Source organism: Nematolebias whitei, chromosome 17 (genome assembly GCF_014905685.2).
Source record: "Nematolebias whitei isolate Nwh7 chromosome 17, NemWhi1, whole genome shotgun sequence".
NCBI classification, from domain to species: domain Eukaryota; kingdom Metazoa; phylum Chordata; class Actinopteri; order Cyprinodontiformes; family Rivulidae; genus Nematolebias; species Nematolebias whitei.
The window spans coordinates 27,620,024-27,627,585 of NC_056514.1; the positions used below are offsets into that span (position 1 = coordinate 27,620,024).

Here is a 7,562-nt window from a genome sequence, read left to right on the forward strand (position 1 = left end):
TATATTTTTATTTAACCTTTATTTATACGGGTAGTTTCAGTGAGTCATGAGGACTCATTTTCAAGAGAAACCTGTTTTAGACAAACAATATATAGAACAGATCATATACAACAATAAAAAGCAATTGAAATAAAAATAGTGTTATAAAAGCACTACTGTTAGTAGAATATTAGCAGTGTGGCTCTGTTTGCTGTGAGGTTCTCTTAACAAGCAGCATGGTCCTGTTGGTAGTGTGGTTCAGTTAATTGTGTGGTTCTGTTAACAGCGTGGCACTGCCAGCAGTGTGACTCTGTAATCAATGTGGTCCTGTTAGCAGCATGGTCCAGTTACGCTTACACTGGCTCTGGAACGAGGCACATGCGTTTCACCCCGCTCCCTGTTCTCCTCCTGCTTTTTTGCTCTGTCTGTGTATCGGAACAGCTCCGATTTTTACACATCGTCCGAAATGAAAACTACTGTTTTGGATCTGACCAACTGGACTTTCGACGCAAATAACAAAATCTTTTCAACAAAGCGACAGAGTCCTGGAAAACCCTCATCTGCTCGATGACACGTGCAGCTGGATATATCTCTGGGGAAGTGGAATGTGATGTGTCTACCTCTGCTGTTGATCGAGGACGTCGAAATTGCATATAATTGTATTTATGACAACAGGTTTCCTGTTTTTGGAATTGTCTGGTTCCTGGTGTAGAAGACAGCCGCAGCTAATTTGGCCCTCGTCAGGCTGCTGCCTATGTGAAGGTTTGGTTTGTGCTTTGAGGACTCAAAATCAGCTGATTTACGAGCTAAACCATAAGATGGAAGTGATTTGAATCGCAGGCCACCTGTGGCTTTGGGACTCATCAGCATGACACGACCTTGAAGAGGCTCATAAGCACGGACTAGTAGAATGCATCCTAATCTGGCCATTTTGGACCTTAGAAGTACCAGTCAAGACTCAAGGCTGACAAGAAAAAATAGTCTGCCTGAATAAATCAACAATTGTGGATTATCTGAATCTGACTCCCCGGTAAGCCTCGAAACAGGCCGACTTATCAATTTCTCCTAGGAAATGTGTAAACTAAGGAAAAGCTTAGTCTATCGTAACACCCCCCCCCCCCATCTTCTGTGGAGGCTTATCAGAACTGTGCCGGCTGACCATCATCTTATCAGGACAATGTTAGTGTTAGTGCTTCATGGACTGCCTTGGCGTCAAATGCATATAATAATAATAATAATAATGTCATCACAATGTCAGCACTGTATGTTTCCATACAATGGTGAAATTAGTCTCTGCATTTAACCCATCCACCACCAGGTGGTGCAGTGGGCAGCTATTGAAAGCGCCCGGGGGACATTTTGGGGATTAGACGTGCTGCCCAGAGACGCCACGTAATGTGCAGTGACTGGGGATCGAACCTGGGGCTCTCGGGTCCCAAGCCGGCTGCCCTGCCTCTACACCATCTATGTAAAGTGTTCATAAATGTGCTTGCTGGCAGAGTTTTTTTGATGTCTTAAATGGTGTCCAGTTAGGACAAGGTGTGAAGAGATCTTTTCTTTTTGTAATTCCACTACCCCTCTCCTCATGACTTTGTCCCTTTTTCTATCTAAAAAATATATTCTGAAAAGGATAAGAAGGCCGCGCTATATAGCAGCAGCTAAGTGCACTCCACCCATCTTTCGGATGACTGTATGGACATATCCTCGTTGTATCTCGGTGCAATGATAATAAGGTTTATTCTGATTCTGATTAGCAACATGGTACTGTAAGCAGTGTGGTCCTGTTAGCAGCACGGTACAGTTATCAGTGTGGTTCTGTGCGATCCTGTTAGCAATATGATTCTGTTAGCGGCATGATAGTGTTAGCAGTGTGGTCCTGTTAGCAATGTGGTTCTGTTAGCAGCGTAGTACTGCCAGCAGTGTGACTCCATAATCAACGTGGTCCTGTTAGCAGCACGGTCCCATCAGCAGCATGATACTGCTAGCAGCGTGGTCCTGTTAGCAGCAACAGACAACGGACGATGACTACCCTCAAGAACCAAGGTTTTGAGAAATGGGTTTCCCATGTGCACGAGAATCCATCCATCCATTATCTTTTACCTGCTTCTTCCTTTTTTGGGATGCAGGGGTCACTTATGCCCATGTCCAGCCATCACTGTGCGAGGGGCGGGGTACAACCCAGACAGGTCGCAAGTCCATCAAAGAGACACATAGAGACAAACAACCATTCACTCTCTCACTCACACGTAGGGACAATTTAGTTACCAATGAGCCTAACATGCATGTTTTTGGTCAGTGGGAGGAAACCAGAGTACTAGGGATGCACCAATCCACTTTTTTCACTTCCAATACCAATATCTGAGGTTTAATATCGGTTGATATAGATCTGATACAGAAAAACTGTGCAAAATTAAATTCAAACATTTGTTTTTTAAATGCAAATATAAATGTACAAGATTACAAATGTATTGAAAACTCTGCACCAGTACAGCACACTTAAACACACCAGTTGCTTCACAAGCTTGGTCAAACATGTAAAAACAACACAACTTTCATTTGTTCAGTCAGTTATGTAAAATAAATAATTATAAAGACACTGAAACTGACAAAAACAATAGGTTGACAACTTTGATCAAACATGAAAAAATAAACTTCAACAAACCTTTCCAATGGTTCAGGAATTATAAATATAATGTAAAATAAATAATAAAGGAGCTGAAATAAGAGGAAAAACAACAGCTTCACTAGCAGATATTTAAAATAAACTGCAATCAGCTCCTGCCCCAGTGGATCATCACATTGTCACTGATACCCGATCCAAAAAAATTTCCTGATATGGGTCCTGATATCGATACTAATATCAGATCAGTGCATCTCTACAGAGTGCCTGCATGCAAACTCCACCCAAGGCCCCCCTGACCAGGATTCGAACCAGTGTAACCTGTTCACTGAGAGGCAGCAGCTCTACCACTGTGCTGCCCTGTGTAAAACATGGAATTACACCAAAAAAAATGAAGAAATTTGGGAAATAAAAATAAAACAAATCGCAGAGCCGTACACAGAGTTATCGCAGCGTCTCAAACCCTTCTCAGTTTCGTTGCAGACGTCTCCAGCTCGTCTAAGAGCGCTCAAGTTGTATTTCAACAGCTCAGTGAAACCAAAAGTGAAAGTTTCACTCACTTCTTGCATTTTTGAGTGTCCGGCAGCTGCAGCCCAGTAAGATACAACCATAAAATAAGTAACTATTACATAAACTGAACCAGCTTGTGTTCATTGTCATTTTCTACAGTCAGGTCAAATCACTGCAGTGCTCATGCAGATCAGTAGCTGGTCACTTATTTTAATCACATCAGTGAGTTCAGGCAATGCTGCTGTCGGAAACTGTTTACAATCAAAGATAAGATTCTTTATAACCCACTTATTGAAGCCAACTAAGAATCTGAATGTGTTTATGACTTAATGAAGGGAACACAAAGCCAGCTTGTTTAAAAGGAGTTTTATTGTCTCTTTTATTGCTCCTACAAGAACCCTGCAGATGTTGGATGCTGTCTATCATGGTGCACTAAGATTCATAATTGGCTGTAACTATCATACCCACCACTGCACCCTGTATTCACTGGTTAACTGGACATCATTAACTTCACGCAGACTCTCCCACTGGTACATTTTCATCTTTAAATCACTTCTTGGTCTGCTGCCTTCATACATCTCCTCCTACATGTCTCTGCGTGAGTGCAGCTACGGCGTGCGCTCTCAGGACATTATTACCTGCAGTGTTCCCTCAGTGAGGACTGAACTAGGCAAAAGGGCCTTCTCCTACTCCGCTCCTGTTTCCTGGAATATCTTACAAAAACAACTGAAGCTCTCAACCTTGACCTCTCTAAGTGGCTTTAAGAATCTGTTGGACTCCTGGCAGGGACCTGTTTTTTTTCCTGTTTTTAGTTTTCTACATTCACCTTAGAATCTAGCTGGGGTTTTTTTTGTTACCTTTTTCTTTTAGCCATCCTAATTGTTATTAAAAAAAATTAAAAAATTAAACTGTAGTATGACTTTTTATAACTGTTTATTGTTGTTGCTGTTGTCCATTGTTGTCATCATTCTTTGTTGAAATCAGGTCTCTCTTGTAAATGAGTCCTTGAGGCTCAATGGGATTTACCTGTCTAAATAAAGGATGAATGAGAACTTGTAAAGACTATCCCGTGGGTGCACACATGCTGTTTTGTAACAGAGATTCTCAAACATGAGCGGTGATAGCGAAAAGGTCAGTCAGACCAAACAAAACTCCAGGTGGTTTCACTAATCTGATCCCGCTCCCTGGCACAAGGTGTGAGAATCAGAGTCGTGAGCAGCTGGGATGCTCCTCCGGGCAAAAACCTGAACAAGTCAGGTTCCAAAAACACGACACACATAAAACAAATCGGAGCTGACTTAAATGACTTTTCCCAGCATCCTCTTTACTGCATCATCTTCATGTTAGTATCTAATTTAATGTCCAGCTGCCATGAGACTAAATTCAGTTTCTTTATGTCATCCTGAACACCGCAGCATTTTTCTGCACCCGGTGACTGCCAGGTGTGGCTTTCATGTCCTGAATAATCTAATTAAATTCTCGTTTCTCCTGCTCAATCGGGCCTTTTTACTGCAAAATGAAAATGTCAAAATCCACTCTTTAAAACTTGTCCGACCTGTTGACGTCAACAAACCATCACTTATCTCTGATCACTTCATCTTTTAATGAAGCAGTTTCATCACCAGTTCATCTCTTCATTTTTTTTTACATCACAGGAAGAGTGGTGGTGCAGAGGTTAGGGAAGGTGGGCCTGTGATCGTCGATGATTCAACTCCCTGGACTGACAATATCAAAATGTGAGTAGGAAATGTGAAACACCAACACCCGCCTCCACCCTCTGCCCTTTGCCCCACTCTGGGCCCTTAACCCCCACCTAAACAGGTTTCTCTTGAAAATGAGACTACCTGTATAAATAAAGGTTAAATAAAAATAAATCACAAAAATTCCCTAGACTAGACACTTTTATCCATATTTAACAAGCGTAAATACATTTTTATCGGTTTAACAAAACAAAATAAACAAAAAAACATCCGAGACGTTCAGCTTTTAAAAACATTAATAAAAATAAGTGGAAAAAAGCACAATAATGTTTGTGATTTAAAAAATTTAATAACCTTTGCTTGACTTATTAGGAGTCTAGCATTCTTTGACCTTTCATGTCCGAGTTTTGGACTAAAATCCTCTTATGATAAGAAAAGATGGAGTTGAAGTTGTTTCAAACATTGAAAGGAACTTATATTTTAAAGAGCTTTATGTAGTATGATGACATTTATGCTCAGAAACAGGACTGACTCTTAGCATCATCAAGTTTTAGCTCAATATCTGTGAAATGGACTGAGTTACAGACAATTTTGTGTCTGCTAATGTTGATTAGCGGTGGTGACCATATTACATTGGATTGACTTCAAACAACAAATATTTGTAGAGGCACATCTAGTGATAATTTCCTGAGAATCTAATTAAAATCCATTTGGTAGTTCGTGAGATATTTTGCTAACAGACAGAGAATTCACATTAATAGTTATTGTGATCCGCTGGATGAGACTCAGCTGCTACCACACCAGATTTTAGCTCTGCATCTGTAAAATTGAGCCGCTTTTTAAGTTTATTATTATCACTTGGCTTCGGCTGCCATTTTGAAATGGGTTGGTTTGAATGTTTCAGCTGCACATGTGATCAGTAGGTGAACGGCCAACACAAAACCCCTCACAGGAAACATCCTATCTGCATCTACTCACAATACGAACTATTTACTCTGGGAGAGAGTGGGAGCAAACAGGTTGGGCTGTGTGGTCAGCTGGTGGACAGGAATGTGGCAGAGACTGTTTCCTTTCAAACTGTCTCCATTCCGCTCCCAGCACTTGGACTGGTTGCCATTGTTCTCAGTCCAGCAAGTTTCTCCTGCTGTCCCACTGGACAGGCGTCCCGTTAGACGTCTTTGTTTATCTGCAGTCCGTTTCGGATTAGATCTTTTGAAGTGTCTTACTTGACTGAACTGATGAGCTCATGGCTAGTCTGAGCAGAGCCAAAATCAAAGTGGTCTTCAAACCACTCCAGCCTTGGAAATGTTTCAAGTGGTTCATGCAAACACTATTAAGAAAAACTTTATTTGCTGTCAGTTTAGCATTACGCAGCTGTTTTAATATGATTTAAAGGCATTCACAGGAGCTAATAGTGGCATTAGCAGCTAGCTGTAGCACCTCTTTGATTTTTATATCTTGTCAGTCCGGTCTATTATTTATTTAGAAATGATGCAGATAAGAGTCATCTGCAACAGGTAAGATATTTGTTCGCAGAACTCCAATTCAAAAGAGCGGAACTATCACTTTAATAGCCTCGTCCCTCGTAATAAATAACCACAAGAATTTAGAGAATGTCGTGTCAACATAGTTGCAGCTTTGGGATTTTATTGCTGGTCACAATATAAGTGGGTGGTGTTTAGTGCGCAGCTGCTGAGCTGAACTTTCAGCCGCTTTAGTGGAGCAGGTGAGCTAAACATCAGCTGAAGAGTTTTATGCGCTGCTGCTGCAAAGTACAAAAGTTGTTCCTCTCGCGCAACTCTTCGACAGCGAGTTTCTACAGAGTCAGCTGGGAAAACCTCCACCTACCTTTGTGCTTCTCCATCCGGACACTTGGACTCCTCTCATAAAATAAAAACGGTTCCCCAAAAGATTCGGTAAAAGAAGGAAGAAGTTTCTGTGAGAGCCGAACCTCTCGCCTCCAGCTGCACACTGACCGACTGAGCTGAGACGGAACTACAGCGCTTCCCACTTCTTCTTCATCATCACCTCCTCCCCCCACTCCTCCTCCTCCTCCCAGCCTGCAGCATCCAAACAGAGACCCTGAACCGAAACTCATTCAGACACCCGGGAGTTCCACACGGTCGTTGATCAGGGTCCATCCTTTTTTTTTTTTTTCATTACTTAAATGTGGAAAAAATATCTCATTCAAGACATGCCAGCGATCAGTTTTGTTTTTGTAACTTTTAAATTTAACTTTGTTTAATAAAAAAAAAAAAATCAGTATACTGTGTACTCCAGCTATATTTAGCTACTTTTGTCTTTTAGCTATTTTAATCAGAGGTGGAAATAGTACTGAAAATTTGTACTCAAGTGCAAACTGTTACACTGCTTAAATTGTACTCAATTACAAGTAAAAGTACTGGTGTTACAAACATACTTAAGGAAAAGTACAAAGTACTCTTCTTAGAGTATTAATTACTTTTTAACCATTTGATGTTTTATTGTGTTGTCAATAGGCATTCAATAAAATTTACTGTATATAATAGCTACATTCAACGCATATTTCTCAGACAAACAATAAAGTATAGAAAAATTACACTAAGGACATTCCTTTTGTAAACAAATGTAGATAAAGCAAGAATTTTGTTTGGTAAAAGAAAGATAAACATGTTTTTGAACCGGCATAGAACAGTTTAAGCCTTTCCAAATACTAATCTACAATCTGCTGTCTATCTAAGACAGCCAGCAGATTGTGTTGAGTCTTGATTTCA

At 40.7% G+C, this 7,562-nt stretch overlaps 1 protein-coding gene across 1 annotated transcript in view; it reads right to left on the minus strand.

Annotated features, from left to right (window-relative positions):
* afap1l2 (actin filament associated protein 1-like 2) overlaps positions 1-6,669 on the minus strand; it is a 63,593-nt gene extending 56,924 nt beyond the window's left edge. The window contains exon 1 of the mRNA XM_037691436.1: positions 6,658-6,669. The gene's annotated coding sequence lies outside the window, so the exon portion shown is untranslated. The remainder of the gene's footprint in view (positions 1-6,657) is intronic.
* Between the last annotated feature and the right edge of the window lie 893 nt (positions 6,670-7,562).